Source organism: Triturus cristatus, chromosome 11 (genome assembly GCF_964204655.1).
Source record: "Triturus cristatus chromosome 11, aTriCri1.1, whole genome shotgun sequence".
Taxonomy (NCBI): Eukaryota; Metazoa; Chordata; class Amphibia; order Caudata; family Salamandridae; genus Triturus; species Triturus cristatus.
Window position 1 is genome coordinate 204,103,522 of NC_140594.1, and position 20,740 is coordinate 204,124,261.

Below are 20,740 nucleotides of genomic sequence, written 5' to 3' on the forward strand. Positions count from 1 at the left end.
TGATAACCTCTATCCTTACTATATACAACAGTACACGTCTTGAATGTTACAGCAACATCCCCTATTAGAAGAGAAGGTCTCAAGGGTTTAGTACAAAGGCTGAAGAGGGCAAGAAACTGTACTCCAATGCTTCAAGGAGACAGAGTAGATCTGCTCCCTGGTTTAATGAAGAACTGAAGGTCGCTAAATCCTCCTGCAAACGTCTGAAACGTAGCTGGAGAGTAGACTTTTCCAAAGATAGGAAACTATCCTATAAGTCTAGTCTTAAGAACTACCACTCTCTCATAAGGAAGACACGAGCTGCCTATTATAACACCAAAATTGAACTAGCAGAGAACTCCTCTAGAGAGCTGTTCATGATCTTTAAAGAACTATCGTAGCTGGATAGAATCTCTCCCCCTAATAGGAATTCAGCTGAGGCATGCGACAGGATAGCGGAATTCTTCTCCGAGAAGGTGGAGAGAATTTACTCAACCTTTCCGGAGGCGGCTCGTAATGGGAAGTCTGCTTTGCCGAGAGTTGGTATTATGAATGAGGTTTCCTGGCTTTCGGGCTTTAGTCTTCCATCCTTGAGAGACTTTTGAGCTTTAGCCCTGAGCATTAAGTCGGGCTTCCCGAAAGATCCCATGAAACCTAGAAACATGAAGGACAGTATGGACATTTTGGCGCCCTACTTTAGACACCTCATTCAACTCTCGTTTACTACAGGCATAGTTCCCCGAGAGTGGAAACAGGCTGTGGTTGTGCCCATGAAAAAAAAACCCTGGGATTAGCTATAGTCAGCCGGAAAATCTGCGGCCAATCTCACTTCTACCTTTTATCGTCGAAATTGCGGAAAAGGTGGTCAACGACCAACTTATGAGGCACGTGAATCAGAATAACTTGCTGCACCCCACGCAGTCGGGTTTTCGGGCGACATACTCCACAGAGTCGGCTCTGCTCTTTTCTACTGAAACCATCCGCAGACTGGTCGATGCAGGTCAGTCGGTTGCGCTGATCCTGCTTGACCTTAGTGCTGCGTTCGACACTGTGGCCCACCCCATTCTGCTGTAGAGCCTTAAGGAAGGTGGATTGGCCAATCTGGCACTGAAATGGCTAAGCTCCTTCCTTCGGGATAGGAGTTTCCAAGTAGCCCAAGGACCGTTCTATTCCAAGAACATCAGGATGGAGCAGGGGATTCCCCAGGGATCTATATTGAGCCCTACGCTCTTCAATCTTTATATGGCTCCCATGTCCGATAACATCAAAAAATACAGCGTCAGTGTCATGTCATATGCAGATGACACGCAGCTTGTGGTATCTCTATCCCAATCTCGTGATGAGGATGCCTCCAACTTTTCACTGTGCCTCCAAGAACTTGCCGGTTGGATGGAGAACAACTGCCTTAAATTGAACGGGGATAAACCCGAGGTACTGATTGTGGGTAGAGATACCAAACTATGGTCTCCTAAATGGTGGCCACAGACCTTGGGGCCTATCCCTGCCCCTAAGGAGCAGGTGAAGAACTTGGGAGTGTGGTTAGATTCTAAGCTCTCATTTGACCACCATTCCAGGAAGGCTGCCGGAAAGTGTTTTGGTATAATGAAAGGCCTCCGGAAAGTTCTTGACGTGCTCCCAGTAGCGGCTAGGAAAACCTTAGTCAGCTCTCGTTTGGACTATCGGAATGCCCTTTATTTGGGCGCCAGCAGTAAAAGCATGCAGAGGCTACAATATATTCAGAATGCGGCTGCCCGACTTGTCCTGATGCTTCCTAGGAGAGCCTCATCGAAAAATGCGCGATCCACTCTACGCTGGCTCCCAGTTAAAGAACGAGTCTCCTTTAAGGCCCTCTGCATTAGTCACCGAATCCTTCAAAGGAAGGCCCCGATCTATCTCCACAATCTTCTGTCCCCCTACTCATCCTCCGGGGCCTTGTGGTCCTCGGGCGCAGGCCGGGTTCAAGTTCCTGTTATAAAAAGAACAAGAATGGGGGGACGATCCTTCCGCTACCTTGCAGCTAAGCAATGGAACACTCTCCCCTTGGACCTAAGACTGGAACAATCCGAAACCATTTTCCGAAAAAAACTGAAGACCTGGCTTTTCCAGCCAGTTTAGTTCTATCAGCCTTCTTTCCCTCATGACCCTTACCACGTATTTGAGGCTGGTCCAATTTGGCCGCAGCGCGGGGACACTAGTTAGTATAACCAGGCGCTTTATAAACCTCTTTATTATTACCCAAGGCATTCTACTACTCTAACACTGCTTCCTTCCTTCACCCTGCTCCCTTCTGCTCAGAATGATTCAGACCACAAATAAGCCTGTCCAATTATTTTTTGCTCCTGTCTTGATCATTAAGGGACTGTTTGCAACTCATCTTAGCAAACTGAATTACCATCCAAAAAGAGTTTGAAGCCATTCTAGATCTGTCGCAAGGTGTCTCTCAAAGGCAGTTCTATTCTACCGCTCTTTTGAGCCTGTCCATTTTAATGCACTGTTACTCCAACGCGTCCAGCAATAGTTTATTGCACTCATTCACCTGGCTGTTCATCCTGGGTGCTCAGATAACCTATTATGAATGAGTCTAAATACTCAACTCCCCACGCACATCTACCAACACCTGCTCCATATTGCAAAGTCAATCAATTTTATATGCATTCTTTCCCAAACTATCTCCAACAATCACTACCACAATTATTACAAAACTGGCACTCCTGAAATGAGCCAAAAATAATGCATGATTGTGAGATCTGCACTCTATGCTTGCTATGGATTCCCCTCTTCAATAGTCAATGGCCCATCCACCACCAAATCCACATTTACATACAACCACTTTAAGAAGCCCCCTTCGAAAACTAAAGTACCGAATGCACAACTGTGATCAGCTATGAAGCCCAATCCCTGGACCACTGACAGGATGCCATGCAAGAAGAACAAAATGCTCTACACAAATATGGACAGCGGTTCAACTGTTATCCATCTCAGCTGCACTAACTTATCAGCTCAGAAGGGTAAGCAAATGAGTGAGCATGCGTGGATTCCAGCATGTGATCAACGCAGATTTCTGCAGGTGGTGCATTAGTCTAGTAGACTGGATCACTAAAAGTAATTTATCTTCCGGCTGGTGGGTGATTTATTGCAGTTAGTGTCAACTTTGCAGCTCCTTGCCTGCACACAGGGTGCTTTAGGAATCAGAACGATCAATGTTAAGTGATGTGGCGCAAGAGGTACTCGCACAATGCAGCCAGCCACACTGCAGACTGAACAACAAAACCAAACATTAGGTGAACGCCGGTCTCAAATTCTCAGAACAAACTGGAGTGTTTCGAAAACCGAACACAATAGCTTTGCGCCAGGGATCATACTTAGCTCACTAAACTACATATTTGGGGGGGGATTGGGGAAAGAGTACAGAATATCGGAATCGTTCCGAACTTGACAAATGACAAGATTCTTGACAAAATCTGTACCTCTCAAAATATAAATTGTGTAAATATGTATTCTAAGTCTTCTCAGGCGATTCCACCGAAGTACTAGTACTGCAGTGTCAACTCCACAGTAAAATCTACACCTTTATGATTATGTTTTTTTTTGTAAAAGAAAAAAAAATACACAGCACCAGGTATTTTTTCTCTTTTGTTTATTGTTGCCTTTCCCTACAACTTGTTTGTTCCAGAAAGTAAGGCAATGCTGTCTGGTCCATAGGGTGGGTCATGACTCGGAAGCAGAGAAGTGATTGTCAATTCTTCTGTTGTTTTTTTTTATTTGGGTGACTTCGAACCCCTTATAGCCACATCATTTCATACTCTGTTGCTTACCATGTGTGCCACAACTCCCTCCATATAGCCTCCTCATTCCCTTTGCTGTCCAAAGTTGCCCCCCAACCCTTTATCTCCACCGCACTCGTTCTCTTGTTTTTGTATGAGGATGGGGGGGCTGTACTCCATGCCACACTCTGATGATGTTGAACAAGCGATTCAATAACAACATGGCGTAAATATTGGATGTGCTGTCTAATAATTTCCCAAATACCATTTTCCAACGCTTCCAGGTTGGTGTAATCACGTCCCAACACGCACACGCATCACATCTTTGAGATGCTCCCTCTCCCAAGCTACATTAAAGACCTAAAAAAAATAACAAAATGTACCATAACAGAATGAACTGGAGCAGCAATTGTATTTTACCAACCTGCATGTTTAGGAAAACCAGAGCAAAGTCTCAAGGTTCCTGTAATCTCACGCTGATGATATTCAGTGTGCAATATTATTATTTTTATGCCATGTCTCTTGACAATGAAAGAAGTGTGTGTGCGTATGTTTTTTTATGGGGGGTAATCTAGGTGTCACGTACAGAGTTGTATACCAGAAAAATGCTCTCTGACAGAAAATGGGGAATAATTTCTATTCTTCAGAGTAGAAATGCTTTACTCGAACAGTGCATTTTTAGGTATGTTTTTTACTCTGTATTTTTTCCTGAAGGGACCACTTCATACATACACCACATTACTTATATTGTGAATTGAGTAGCCATGTTTTTATCTGTCTGAGTTACAAAAGGGATGTAAAATATCCTTGCAGCAAGTAGTTCCACTGCCTCTGTGGTCTTCTCATATTGTAAACCGGTTGCTCAGGAACCCTCTGTATTTTGAGTGCATCTTGTGGGCAGAGAGCAACTTTTTTTGATGGTCTGCTGACTCTGGAGGCAAGGTCTGACTATCAAGATGGGTTAACTCTCACTCCCTCAAAAAAGGCATTAGTGAAAGTTCTGCAAATGAAGGTCATTATACACCACGCTGGGGGTCTACTTTCTTTCTTCAAAAGGACTCCTCTATGAGGAAAATATCTACAGAATGACAAAAGATCATGGATGCCAACTCTAATCAGGGCAAGCATGTGCCTTTTCAACTCCTACATTTTACAAGTGCCTTTTAACCTATGCATAAGAGACCATGGGCGCCAAAAGCAAAAAATCCTGCAGTGCAAAGTCTTCACTTTGTGCTCTTTGGTACTGAGAGAAGCAAAGAACTGATCTCTGGTATGAAATGTGCACAGTGGTAAAATCTGAAAAAAACTACTAAAAATAAACGGAAAAACATGGACAGAAAAAACAAACTAAACGCATGAGAATGTTGTCCACTTCAAACACATTGGCTGCACCATGGCAATATGACGATGTGACAAAAAGAAAAGAGTAGTCCGTCACAGTCAGTAAGGAAAGGAGACAGTCTTTACACCAGAATTCGGCTCGTGGGCAATTATTATACTGTATATTAGCATTAGAAAAGTGTTTACGAGTACCATGCTGTATGCAGCCCAAGAAGGCTGCTTCAAGGTGCAGGGGCAGGACAAACAATAATGAAACAAATATAAGAGATAGTCGGTTACATGAGGGGCACTCACCCTCAGGAGGGTCTGATCCAAGCTTGATTTTCAGGCAGCCGCATAAGAAACATTTACATACAGTGACTCTAAGTGGAACTAATTTGCGCAGTCATTGGCTATCCTGAAAATCTGTCTTAGGTAAGGCCCTCCTCGACCTATTTTGGCCTGCCCTGCATTCATTTTGAATTAAAAAACCTTTATTACATGTTATAATTGAACAGTAGAAGCACAAGCAAAATAAATAAATAAAGATGATAATACATCATTGCATGTATGTAGATGGAATACCAAAATTAGTTGCAGATTGTCATGTCTATCTCATACAATTATTAAGAATGTTCTGTAGTGATCAATCAGTCCATGCTTAATATATGCACATTGTGTGCCAATAACAAGAGACCAATAGAAGTAAACATTACATAATGCCACAAAAACTGAATAAATAAAATAAGATCAAAAGCGAACAAACAAGCTACTCAAAACTCCTAGCCCTTGAAGAAGAGATCCAAAAATTCGAACATTTCCCTTTATGCTCCACGAGTCCTATCTCGCATCGCAGACTACAAAAAAATAAGAATAGAATCAGATCTTAAGCAAGCGAAAAGGGACTTGGATAAACAAACAAAAGAACATAAGACTCTGTGAAGCAAACACGGCAGGGAAGATGCTGGCAGTCTATCAAAAGTATAAACAGAAGAACTGTATCACAGTCATTAAGGATAAAAATGATAAGATACTAACAAACCCAGAAAAAAATTCTGACACCTTCAAAGAATACTATGAGACTTTATATTCCCAAATGAGGAAAATAACTGCAAAAAATACTTAAACAATCCATCCCTCCCCTCACTTAACGAAGAAGAACAGGATATAAATTCCCCTATCTCTACTTCTATAATATACTATCTAGAATTACAAAGGTCACCGAAAATCTAAAAAGTGGAAAAGCCCCGGGACCAGACAGCTTCTTAACCCTCTTCTACAAAACATTTGGAGAATTACTCTGTGATTCTCTTCTCAAACTGTACACCTACTTTGCCAACACGGGCACGAATTCGGATACACCGGCCGAGGCCATAATCGCTGACATACCAAAGGAAGGAAAAGACCCTCTACAAACTACAGACCAATATCCCTGATCAATATTGATTGTTAAATCTATGCTAAGATACTTGCTAGCAGAATCCAACAATATATGCCTAAATCGATACATTCCTCTCAAATGGGCTTTCGAAAAAATTGTCTCCCAAGTGACAACACTAGACTACTCTGTCACGTGATAAAACAAAGCTCAAACTACAACAACACCAACAGTCGTTATCACATTGGACACTGAAAAAGCATTTGACAAAGAGACTGGAGGTACCTTGTCGCAGTGCTATTTAACTTCAACACCTCTTTTATCCGAATGGTCATGGCTCTATAATCTAATCCCAGTGCCAGTGTTCTAGCCGGTGGCTCCTCTCTCAACCCTTTCGCTGAGCCAAGGCACACGCTAAGGATGCCCGCATTCTCCTTCCCTCTTTCTCCTGGCACTTGTATCCCTTCTGGCAAACATATGACTTAATAGTAAGATTCTGGAAAAACAACAGTTAAAGTAGCTGCATACGATATTTTGATAGTAACAAAGGATAGCTGACCAGTGTATCCCACAAATAATGAATTCCATAGCTGAATGTCCCAAAACCTCAGGATACATCCTCAACAAAGTCAAGTCTGAGGTTATCTTAATAAATAGCATTGGCTCCAAAGAGCTATTGGGAGACTCTGGACTAGCTTGGGAACCACATCAAATACCTCGAACTTGAATTCTCCAACAATATTGTCAACTCGCTCAGCCACAACAAAGCACTGACTCAAGAAACGAACAGACTTTCTAGATGGATAGTCACCAAAAATCTTAGCATGGAGAGGAAGGATAGAAACAGTGAAAATGATGATTGCATCCATCATAAATTATTTAATCAGTATGTTACCACTCACCCGTTCTAACGAATTTTTGAAGACAATAGATGGTGTCATTAACTTCCTCTGGCAAGGGAAGAAGCCTAGATCCTCAATTAAAAAACTGAGACTACCCACAATCCTGAGAGACAGCGAGAGACAGACTGGTCCAGACACGTCCGGATATGGTTGGCATTGGCAGCTGGGGTGGCTAAACGGAATATTGCAAGGAGATGGGGGACGCGGCTTCTGCCATCTGTGGCAGATTGGGAAAATGACCTAGATTGGTGCCAGAGGGCGGAGGAAATGGTGTATTGCAGAAGGAGATGCCCCAAGAAATTGAGAAAAATATGGGGCCCTTGGCAAATATATTGAGGGATAGACCTAAATGTACACTAGCCTCAGACATGATGATAGTTCTCATTGTGGGGGTGTTAGGGAGTAAATGAAGAGTGTTCTCACTGTTTGTTGTGTAGTCTATTTTAGAGGATCTGCCAGAACCTACATGTAAAGCGAGAAGCTACTTTTTTGATTATGTTAAACAATGATGTATCACTGCACCTGCTATGTATTGTACACTCTTGCATTAATGTGATGAGCACGCTTAATAAAAAAAAAGTTTTTTTTTTAAAAAACATCCTGAGAGGAGTCAATTGACCTAATTTTTAAATTTATCAAACTGCTTTCTTATTCAAGCAAGGTACCCACTGGCTAACCCAGAGGGATGGCTACACACCAGTTTGGTTAGAACTCGAAACGTCCATTATTCCCTATGGGAATCTTATTTCATTCATCTCGATGGGGAACGTTACCCTGTCGCACTCAAAATACATGATTAACAACATGAGATAGGCCATACTAAAAATCAGCTCTCGCCTAGAAAACAAAACACACATCTAACCTAGCCTCTATATGGAATAAGCGCGTGATCAAGTTACATGGTCTTCTGATCCATTGGAAGGAGTGGGCATCATAAGGAAATCTCACTATTAACCAATTAGGTTTAAACAAACTCCTGCTTTCCTTTGCGAACTTACATCACACATATTCCCTAACTAATTTAGATTCCTATAACATTCTAAATTCTAAGCCTGATTGCGAAAACTAACCTACACTGATAAAATACCACCATTAACCTTAGATCACTAGCACACTTATCCAAGCAGGACATAAGGTCTGCAGAATATATAAATATTTAAGCTAAAAAACCTCTACACTCATGGAAAACACTCATGAAAAATGGGCTAGGGATGGACCGATACTCAAGAGCACTGAGCAATGGACCAAAATCCTGAACTCCCTTTTCTGTACAAGATTACCCCAGTTCTGGCACAAACTTAATTTGAGCTGATACATAGAACTTTTTGTACTCCATCTTGCCTGCATAAACTAAGACTTAGAGAAACACCCCCATGTTGGAACTGCAACCAAAAGGTTGGCGATCTTTCAAATATGTTCTTCCAATGTCCATCCCAAGCAAAATATTGGAACGACATGTTTGAGTTCATCAGCACACTCTTTCGAATTCATCCCCGTAGAGAATTCAACTTCCTTCTTACAGGTCCATTTGACTCACACCTAAATAATGAGGAAGACGGATACTTATTAGCTCCTTTACTCACACTAGCGTGTAACCTCATCCTTAACAACCGGAAAAACACAGCTACTCTTGCATCAAAAGCCTGGAGGAAATAGATTTCTTTCCTTAGGGGTGCAATAACCTTTGACTTCAGACCACCCTCGAAAATGAAATCAAGAGCTATTTGGGCCACACTAGACAGTTTTATGGCTAACGCGAAACCCCCATAAATGATGTCCCCTTCGACTTTATGCCAGGCATCAAAGAGCTCATGATAGTAATTATAATGTTCAAGAAATCAAAATTTACAACACCACTACGGAACCCAGTCACTATCCTCCCTAGCACAAGCTATATTTATGGTCCATCACAAAATCTTATCAGGTATTATTATAATTTAATATATTATTCATTTAATCTTTATTTCGGTAAAACGAATCACAAAAGGTTTTTTAAAAAAATAATACACAAGAATATCCACAATACATCGTATTGAGCATAGGATACAATACTATTAATTTAACTGGATTCTACATGGAATAAACGACCAATTTTAAGATGTTAGAATAAGTATATCAATTTTTGCAATTTTACAGAGTTATTAAAAAGTTAAAATAAAAAACAGGTTTGGGGAATAAACATATCAGGACATTAAAAATAATTCGACTATACAGTTAAATAAAGGCCTCTAAAATAGTATATAAAAACTTACTTCAATAAGAATTTTGTTTTATTACTGGCCTGCCCTGCATTAATAACGCCCCCACTCTTCAACAAAGGCTATTCGAAATGAAAATGTTGAACACTGACATGGGTAATGCAGGATCGCTCAGCTTTTAAAAATGAGAGCGGTTGGGCTCGCTCTCTCTCTACAGCAGGGCCACCTCTGTAGGAGGATGGACATCAACGCCAGCCACTTCCCTGCTCTTACCCACTCTCAATATCCATTCGATGTCATGCCCTCTTCACTTCCAAGTAAACTTAGTGGTACCTGTAGGTACTGCTAGCCAACAATCACTTTCCTGTCAGGTTTTACTGGAGTTTGCTCCTTCCGCAGCTTCACACGTGACAACTGCGAGTTTCACCAATTGCGCCCGGGGTATCTGTAAGAAACCATAAACTGCACCAGTGTGGCTTGCAATACAACAACTAGGTACACCTATGAGCATTACCAAACGTAGCTGGCACCATCTACGGCACCCGAGGTATGCATGAGAAGTGACAAATGCATCTGCGAGCCTTAATTGTGGCGTCTGTGAGCATCATCTGCCATCTATGTAGTATATAAGCAGCACCAGATTTACCTGCGAGCCCTACAGCCTGCAGGTGGTATCTGTGAGCACCACCAGCCGCACTGAGAGCTGCAATGGAGGTGTGCGAGGGGGTGTGTGAGGGAACGAACCACTGTAACTGCGGGACCTGTAATCACCATCAGCCGTTACAGATGTCAAGTTATTTTTGAAAATCAAAGTCTTCAGAATAAAAAGTGACGACTGACACCACCTTTAGATGTTGGCATCGCTGTGATCTTTTGGATGGAAAGCAAGTGGCGTGTACATCAATAACCCTGTAAAAACGAGCTGCCTGCAGTATTTAAGCTTATTGTGGGGGTGAAGTCTACCGACTATTCGGCCGGCTTGGTGCCCGCAGGGTGCCCTAAGGAGGGCGGGCCTCTAGTGCCAGCAAGGCACCAGCCCACCCCCCTTCTTCTAAGTGTGGGGAGCCCTCGGGGAGGAGTCCCCCTACTCTGGCAGCCAGGGACTGCGGCGCGCAGGGAGCGTCATTTCCGGGGCACGAGCAAGGGGGGGGGGGGGATATAGGCCTCCCCCACCCACTGGCCTTCCTCTTTTGTGGGGCAGCACAGATGGGGTTCGCCCCAGTGCTGCTTGGCTCATCAGGCGGCCCAGTTGGTTGCCTGCCCTTGGATCGCCCGTAAAATAACCCACCATAATACATAACGGTGTATGTACTAACCCTGCAGCAGTTTTTACCCAAACAAAATTTGTGTGGTGTGTTTTATTTATGCGTAGAACATGCATGCTATTGTTGGGGGGTGGGGGGTGTTGCCTACTGCTGGTGCTAGAAGAAGCGGTGTACGATGTGACATGTTAACGTGATGTTCATGGAAAATGTGTTATTTGATTTGTGCACTACGAAATTGTCAAGAAGGTCCTGTCCCTGCCGCACCCAAAGGATTTAGACGGTGAAGAGTAACATGTTGCATTTTTCATAGAGCTACAAAAAACAAAGCTGCACGTGAGGGCTTTAACTCGCACCTTGGAAACATACACCGGCTGTCTGAGACACGCCAAGACCGGAACTTCTGTCACAAGACAAGGAGAGATACCCCAAGCCGTTTCGTTTTGCGATTTCAGCCGCTGAGGCCAGGGATGGGCTTCAGAGAGAGCTAACTGGCCACAAAGGGAAAGTGGGGGTGTGGGAGAGCCCCGCAGCCCATTCTTTGGGAGAGAAGTGTTTTCTGAAAGTGAGGCTCCTCCTTGCCTTGGAAGTCCGACCAGCCTCCCCTCTTGCACAATTACATCATCTCCGCCCAAAGAATCTACATCATGAGCATGCCAGTGTCCTTAACCTGCCCTCCCCCTCCTGTGACCCCCACCTCACACGACGTGGGCATCTAGACAATTCCACTGTTCCATGCCATGTGCCCACCAGTGCCCTCTGCCTGCCCTGTTCCTCACAATACTCCCATTCCATCCATCCACCTGTCAGCTTGCCCCTCCCGCGCGTTCATCTTGCACGATGTGGCACCTCCACCCTTCCATACCCTGAACTTGGCAATAATACGTAGACATCGGTGCCCTCTGCTGCCTGTGGCCTTCCCATGCTCGAATCTCACCTTCCTCAGCACATAACCTTGCACAACGTGCGCACGCACTTCGATTTTCCTATGAGGTGCGTTCTAGTCCCCTTACACTGCCAGGGTACGCATGCTACCTGCACTCCCACCTACAGGCACTTCCTCCCCCGAGAACGCACGCATCCTCATCTCACTGACGTTCCCGGGCACCATCCACCCTCCTCTCGCGACAATGTGTGCGCTATCCTAACCCCCCCCCAAAGAAAAAATACCCTTCTGTCGGATAGATGACGTACCAGCGGAGCCCCGCCCAGGGTGCCATCATCAAGCATCCCACACCACAGGCATATCAGCCCCAAAGAACCGAAGCACGCCCATCATTCCCTTCCACTGCCTTAGCCTTCCTCTTCACGCATCGCGTAATCCCCACCCTTCATCCCTTCATCCCTCTGCACAATGCCCACCTCACGGCCGAGTGTCCTTCAGCGGCCCTCCCCTCGCGAACAGCCCCAAACACAAGCAGCACAGCCCAACGCCGCACTCAACTCACACCGAACCACCTGCTTCACCTTGTCCATCCTTTCACCGAATCCATCGCACTCCTCAAATGATCTTACTTCCATACTTACATTCATCCTCTGTCCCTTCACCCTCCCCAAGCACTCTCCTTTCACTCCTCACCTAGAGCCCGTCGCTCTCCATTGCACGTTCACACAGAGCCCACGTCTCTCCGCTTCACCGGGCAGCTTCTCTCTCCTTTCACTTTTCAAACAAAAGCCAACCCCTCTCACCGGTCCCCATTTCCTTTCACGCCGATTCCACTGCTCTGCGCATCTTCCTGAAATGTCACTGACAACACACCGCTCTCATCCTTTCACACTGAGCTCAGGGCCTTACGCGTCTTGATATTTTCCCGCGAGCACACCGCTCTCACCCATGTTATTTCTCGCAGGGGCCATCGATCACCTCACTTCGTCGATCCTCCCAGACTTAATCACTCTTCTCACCTCCCCCTCTCACAGTTCCGATCGCCCCCTCCGCTCGTCTGAAGTCCATGGCTTTCCTCGTCTAATGCTTTTTCACACGCAGCTTATCGCTGGTGTTGTCCACTCCTGTCCTTTCCCACATAGCTGACCACTCTCTTCACCCACTCTCCGTTCTGCTTTCACAGAGCTAGTTACGATCCTGTCCTTTCACCCTGAGCCCATCGCGCTAAAATTAATGTCTTATCCTTTCACACAGAAACCATCAATGTCTGTAGTATGCTGCTCAGCCTGGGTGACTGTGTGTGGAATCTTGGAGTGCTTGAGTCAGTTGGTGACGGGCTGAGCAGCATAGAGGCTGCTCCTGGTGGGGCTCATCCTTTGTACAACTTGCAACTAAAATAAACCTACATGAAAACTGCTACGGCTGTTTTATCCTCTGACAGAGCCTACCACTCTCCTCTGACAGAGCCTACCACTCTCCTCTGACCTTTCTCCTTCCACCAGCTGTCATGTCCCCTTCACATCCAGCCCACAGACGTTGGAACAAGTAGTCGCAGGTGTTACAGCTGCAGCACCCGCCTTTCTGTAATCGAGGGATTCCCACGATTGCTGGCTTACATTGTGCAGCTTAAAAATAATAGTTCTGGCACTGCTACTAAACAAATTGTTCCAGCGCCACTGACAGAGACGGCCTCTTCCTGCCCTTCCTCCCTTAACACCATCAGCCCGGTCTCTCATCTCAGAGCGAGCACATTTATTATGATGACGGTGTGTACACAAAGCACATCATCCACAGAGTCGGTCCTTCCTTCAAACCGATGCGATCGCTTCCCTCATTCTTGCATTCCTCTCCAGCGAGCCAATCACAGCCTTCAGCCTTGTCTCCGCGTCCCTTCACACCAACCCTAACATGTCCTTCCCCTTCACAAAGGGTTCTGATCTTTCTCCTACATCCATTTACGAGTCCCTCACTACTTCCTCTCCCACGGATTACATCACCCCCTCACCACTTCCTCTCACGCTGAGCTTACCACACCTCATCCTTTCACCTCTCCCACATGGTGTCCATCGCTTGCCTTTTCCTTTGCCCTTACTCTCACCACCCCATCACAGACAGAGGGGCAGCTGCTCTTCCCATCATCTGCCCTAACCATGGCACAAAGAACAGAGCACATCCGTCTCACCTTCTGCCCTACCAACCATCACAATGAGCCCATCACCCCCTCAACTCTCACAGATGACATCACCCTCCACACACTCCGCCCTTTCTCTCCTTACAGGGAGTCCATCACTACCCATCTTATGTCCTTTATTCCATCACAGAGGCTCAATCAGTCTCCTTCACTTGGCTCCCGTTAGTCTACAGCTCTCCCTTCTCTTTCTAGCCCATCACTATCTCTCACTTCACGCCCACCTCTCCACTGCACCTTGCAGTTATTCCTCTCTCCCTAGCACCATCATAATTTCATTTTCAGTCCAGTTCTAGACCCTCAGCCCTTTCACTGCTCTTCCCTCTCCTTCGCGGTAGAGATCACCCTCGCCCGCTGCCCCCCACCCTCCATTAGGAGTGGAATCTCCCGGTGCTCCACGCCTGCAGCTGTCCCCGTTAACCGCTTACCGTGCCCTCGTCCTCGCTCTGGCACCTCTCCCCGTACTCTCCTTGCACAACCAGGCAGACGTTAAGGTATCCAGAGCCCGTAGCCAGTTCCAACCTGCGAGCCCTGCAGCCTCCCGGTCCCTGGACAGCCTGCTCGTCCCCAGTCCTCTCGCAGCGCCGCCCTCCACCCGCCTCTAGCTCTCCATCAGCGGCTTTTCCCTCCCACCGGAAGAGCAGCCTGGCTGCACGAGACCCGTCTCTTGACTGACTGCGGCTCGGGCCAATCGGGGCACCAGCCCAGTGCAGGGGCTGACAGCAGCAGATAGACTGTAGAAAGGCCACTTGAGATAGGTCATCCCTCAGGGATGAGCCCCAGAGGCCTCGGCTAGGGGCAAAACAAGATAAGGTTAGTCAAGTGAGACTGTACTGCCAGTGCAATACGTGTAAAATAGTTTTCAATCACGAGGGTGGTTGCACCTTTCCCAGAAACAAAAACATGGGCCATTTGCCCGTTTTAAAATAGTGAAATGGCCTGCACATGAAATTTAAATATGCCTTTCCTATAAAATCGTCCGATTTCATTTTTACAATAGCCGTTCTCTTTTTATTTCATAATTTGCCAGGGATCATTAAGGCAGCTGTAGGACACATTTTAAAGTGCATTCTTGTTACTGTTCAAATTATGTACTGATAATTGGAAAAAATACTGGTTTTCAGTGATTATTCTAAGCCTGGTGCCAATAAAAAAAACAAGATGGTCACCCATAAAACATATGCACAATTAAAATATAAATATGGATTTTGAGTTATTCCTAAGAATTCTAAAAACCTGTTGTCAAGACACAAATGTTATTATTTTAAGTCATGTCTAAGTGTTTAATTCATGCTGCCAATTGCCAGAAGCATGTGGATGGAGAAGGTGTACACATAGCCCTGAAGTAACCCTAATTTGGAAGGGTCCACCCTCCTTTTTAGGTCTCGCTGAGCCCAGCACATGCGCTGGCTCGGAGAGACATTTTGGAGGTGAGTTTTCAAAGTGCTGCTGGCTGGCCTAGCGCTTGCGTTCACGCGCGAACCGCTAGCCTTCAGCAGCACTTTGAAAACTCGTGCTTTAGCGAGTCATCGCGATCGCGATCCCTTTCGCTTTCAGAGCGATGACTTTCGCTTTTACGGCCGCGCGGCGTTACTTTTACTGCCGCGCGGCCAATGCTTGTTATATGTTGGTGACTGTGCAAACCAATTGGCAGGTTTATGTACGTCTTCTGCTGTTTGCCTTGTTTCTTTGTGTATTTTCTGTTGACTGTAGCTTAGTCGGTGGCTGCTTCTCTGATTTGAAATGCTCGCTCCACTTTCAAGCTGACCCATCCTTTTCCGCTCACAATCAAAGTAACGAAAAAAGGGCACCTCCGTTTCTCAGAATCCTTGCCTGATGCAGCGAGATTCTGCTGTTCATAGCAGTGTGAGGCCTACTTTTCACAGCCCTGGTTGATTGGCAGTACCTGTCCATCGGAAGGTGACTGGTATCAAATTCGTGTTTAAATGAAGGGATCAAAGCGGGTTAGTTGTTCAGACACAAGACAGAATTTCAAGATTGAAAAAATAATCGAAGCTGCCCTTTCCTGGAAGCTGCAGGCTCTGCCTGGCAGTCGGTGACACTGTACCAACCAGTGGTTTGGGGCCTCGAAAACAAAGGGGAATTGAGGACGTAGTGCTCGATTGAGGTAATACATACAAATAATGATTAAGACAGAAGAAGATGCAAGTGCAGGCACTAGACATCCTTGCTGCAGTTTCATTAACATGGTGACCACTCGTGTGTGATGGTTAATTCAGCTTTCTGGCGGGTGCTCGTTTTATCATTCTTGGTCTCCCTACAGTGCGCATGACCCGAACAAACTAGTTGAGCGGAACACCTAGCGCAAAGTGTAGGGAAGCCCCTCTCAGTCCTTTTCACAAACACCATACATTTTGATCCACACGCCCGATTGTGTACGAATCCTGCTGTATTTTGTACCTTATTGATCTGCTTGCTGGCTGATCTTCCCCGTGCCTTAACTTTGCCCTGGTGTAGATTGGTTGCGTTTTTATGCTTTGCGGATACATAGGCCTGCTTTGTGGACCTGCAGAGAAGTGTCAACCACCCGTCATCACAATCAGCCACTAATAAACTGTTGGTCAACTCCACTGTGACAAAGTGAATGGTGTTTGTAGGTCACAAGAGAGAATGGGACAGAGATTTGAGAAGAGTTTGCTTGGAATTAGTTACAAGATGTATGTAACTGACTGATCATTGATGAGTTACTTAAATGGAAGCATCATTTTACTTGATGTCGTAGACAGAAGAATAGAGCATCAATTCAATAGGAAATAAAGAGGCTGCCATTTCAGAGAATTTAAAGTGCCTTACGTACACATCATAACCAATCCCTTTGAAGACCAAAGCATCCCCAGTATGGAGGCCTGTTTAGAAATGTGATATAGATCTTTAGGAGGGACCATTTGGAGAGATGTAGCCTTACGGCTAAAGCGGTCGACCTCGAAGCTGGGGAACCGGGTTTGAGTCTCGGCAACGACGCTCAACTTTCTGTGATCCTGGGCAAATCACTTAATCTCCCCGTGCCTAACAAATATGAATGTATCATTTTGTAACGAAACTGGTGCTATGTAGAGCGCTCTTATACCCGATGTCTCGGGTCTAGTTCGCGCTATATAAAACTAAAAATAAAATGTACCAAATTTATGAGGTTCCAGGCCATTAGAGTCAATCTGCTTTGAGGGTGGCACATACAGCAGCAACAGAGTGTATCTTGATGAAGTGGTGTGAGCTGAAATGGATGCTTCGAGTCCCTAATTAGTTTGGTGGCATAGATAAAGAATTAAAGGATTTAAAATTGGATGGGGAAATCTGACACTCCGTCATTGAATGCCCATTTTGTTCTTGGTGTATTGTTGTAATATTACAAAATACCATTTGAAGACACTAGTGAGACCAGCACTGCTGATAAGGAGCAAGGAGACTGACATTGAACATCTAGCCAGAGTTCCCTCCTATGACACTAATTGTACATCATTGTCACAAGGGTTTAAGTAGCCTGTCTTTGACTGACACTTCACTTATTGAAGGTAAATGAATATTCCAATTCTTCAGAATTGTCTGTCACTGTAATAAGTCGGATGGAGGAGAGCTTGTACAGGTTTAAGCTCTCTGTCACTTGTATGAGGACTACACCAAGCCTATTCATTCCTATTTATTTGTGTTTTCTTTTGTTCAATGAAAGTAAAAGGTTCCACTGATGGCAGCTGAAGTTGTAGGGCTAAATATGAATACGCTGTATGATCTTGAACATTTGGACATTTTTAAACGTAGACTTACCAATTCAATTCAATTCAAATAGACTTTATTCGGATTTCAAAAACCATCCATAAAAGCACAAAATAAATTTTAAAATACACATATAATACTACAGTTTTGGGCCACAACTTATCATTTACAAATATAATTTATAAAAACAACAATGAAAACTCAAATGGCCTTTATACTATACAGTGCACAAAACCACCTTAGATACAATATATGGCAGTATATAGAAAAAGGATAACTATGGGTATTATGAAAACAAGACAAATGCGTTACATTACATTAGGTTAGTGCAAATCGTGTTTTAAAGTGCAAAGTGCATATCTCAATATAAAATTAATCAATTCTCAAAGACCTGCGTGAGCGTACGATAGCATTAAGAAAATTACTGACTCTAAAAATTAATTCATCTGATCCCAACATTAAAAAGTGTCTATAAGCATAATTGTGATCGGTCAAGTCGTGCTTTCTACAGTAGGGGATTAAGTAATGCCTTGTAAATTTCTTGTAGAAACCACAGCCAAAAATAAAATGTAACATACTCTGGGTTCCACCATGGTCACAAGGGCAATTTAATTTTTCCAGATTTTTAATGTAACCCAGTGGAAAGCAGATAAGATTTACAATACTCCGGTCCCTAAATCTGAATAGTAAGGTCCTGTTCCACCTGCCCAGTTTTTTACGTAAATAGGGCTGTGGTAACCTCGGGAATTCGGGGGATGGTTCCTGGATTTGTAAGTAATTGGTTGTAGATTGTTTCGCAGAATCTACTCTTTCCCTCTCTTTGTGGAAATGCTGATAGAGTGCCCTTCTCACCAAATTTTTGTGGGAGCCATCGATCTGATCGGGGTGTGTGAAAAGATGACCATAGTTGACGCTCACGAGGCTCTTTTCTACCGCATTAATCCATGGAATTAAGCCGACATTCTCACTATTCAGACAGTCCATAATAATCTCACGGGACAGGGAAGCTGCCGGGTTTTTCCAGACCCTTAACCAGAACAATGCGGGTCTGGCTCTTATAAAATCCTCAACATAGTGTAGTTTTAATTCGTTATGGCATACGGTGGTTGGTGCACTAATGACTCCCCCCAAGATTTTCCGACAAAATCTATTCTCTTCTCTCTGTAATTCGGAACAGTTCGAGAACCCCCAGACTTCAGCACCGTATGTACCAGTTGGGAGGCATTGGGTCCGGTAAATTTGTAATAAACTGGAAACCACGTCCGCCTGGCGCGGTTGACGGAGAGAGGTAACAGAGTTAATTGATTTGGAGAGTTTATTTCTCCCCATTGCAACGTGGGGTTGCCACGAGCCGCTATTGGAAAATAGCAGACCCAAATATGGGAAAGTGCAAGTGCTTTTTAAAGAATTTTGACCTATCACAATCTTTGGGATTTTATAATTTTTAGGGCCGCAGGTCATTATAAAGGATTTACTAAAATTAGTGCACAAACCTAAGTCAGACATGTAATCAACAAATCCCGATATTAAAATACGCAGGGCATTCGGAGTGCGGCCCATGAGTACCGCATCATCCGCGTAGAGTAACGCCGGGATTGGTTTCTTATTAATGATAGGGACGTCTTTTGTCAAGTTACATAAAGAATGGGTTAATTCATTGATGTATAATATAAAAAGCAAGGGGGCCAGAACGCAGCCCTGTCTCACCCCCTTGCCTATTAAAATTTCGTTTGAGACCTCGCCTTCATTATTTATTCGGACGCGGGCCTTCAGGTTGCGATGGAGGTTGGCCAAAAAGTGGACTAGTGGTTCGTCTAAACCGTAGTTTAAAAGAATGGACCATAAGCGAGAACGGTTAACAAAATCAAATGCTGAGCTTAGGTCCATAAACCCAAAATACAGAGGGGATTGTTTGGCTCTTGTGTATTTAGCCATTATAAGGTTGAGGTTCAGACATTGTTCCACCGTGCCAAGTTTGCTCCTAAAGCCTAGCTGGCAACGGTGGATAATAGAATTATCATCTGCCCATGTGCTAATTCTATCAAATAGGACCCTACCAAGGACCTTCAGGGTATTATCGATCAATGATATTGGTCGATAACACCCCGGGTCCGACCTATTTCCCTTTTTGAAAATAGGTACGATGGTACTACTGGACCATGTCGAGGGGATAGATTTCTTACTCAGATTGTTAAAAAGGTTACAGAGTAAGGGGGCCCAGAAGCTTGTATTGGATTTAATCTGGTCAATAGACAAGCCATCCGGGCCTGGTGCCTTGTTACCAGCACTATTTGCAATGGCTTACTCTACCTCCTCTAATGTTATGACTATGGTACTGTCGGGGAAATTATCCTCGGTGTGATCTCCAACTTCCGCATAAAGTTTTGAGAAGTGGGTGACCCATGAGTCTCCTGTGATGTTGCAATTAATCGGGGTGATGTTACTTCCCAGGGCTCTCAAGTTCTTTACATCTCTCCAAAACCCAGTTGAATCTTTTAAGGCAGCGAATTTCGTGAGATTATCCCAGTGACTTATTAAAAGCTCCTCAGTTCTAACTTTTAGTGCATGTTTGTATTTGGAGCGTAATGAACTGACAAGGGACACATCTCGGGGTTTAACTGCCAAGGCCTTTCTAAGTTCTCTATTGGCCCTCGAACAATTAGTGTCGAACCATCTTTGGTTGGTTACATTATGTTCTTTTGACGGTCTGGATATTGCCCTTTTTATAACTATGCATAAATCACAGAAAGACTTAATTATATCGGGGCCACCAAATGCTAAACATTTAGAGATCAACAGAGGATTATTCCTAATCACAGTAGATAGGATCTCTTGGTTGTCGATCCCTCTCCAGACAATCCTGAGCCCGTCTGTGGAGACAGTAATATTTTGGGCTCCTGTCTCATGTGGGCCTATAGGTTTTTTAATAGATTTAAGTTGGATTACTATGGGCAGATGATCGCTATATGAGCTACTAACAACCTCGGAACTAAGTAGCACTTCGCTAAGGAGGGAAGAGGTAAACATATAATCAATCGTAGTTGAACTACCACGGCCAATATAAGTAGGGGCCGGCTCAATACCCTCAGGGGTTCCACAATAGCTCATTACATCGTCTAAATCCCTGCTATGTA

The 20,740-nt window shown here is 44.5% G+C and overlaps 1 protein-coding gene across 2 annotated transcripts in view; it reads right to left on the minus strand.

Annotated features, from left to right (window-relative positions):
* CORO1C (coronin 1C) overlaps nucleotides 1–20,740 on the minus strand; it is a 603,513-nt gene that overhangs the window by 388,633 nt on the left and 194,140 nt on the right. The window contains exon 1 of one of the 2 annotated variants that reach the window (XM_085634726.1): nucleotides 14,306–14,501. The exons of the other annotated variant lie outside the window; for it this stretch is intronic. The gene's annotated coding sequence lies outside the window, so the exon portion shown is untranslated. Of the gene's footprint in view, nucleotides 1–14,305; nucleotides 14,502–20,740 lie in introns of those variants that run through there. 2 annotated transcript variants of the gene reach the window in all.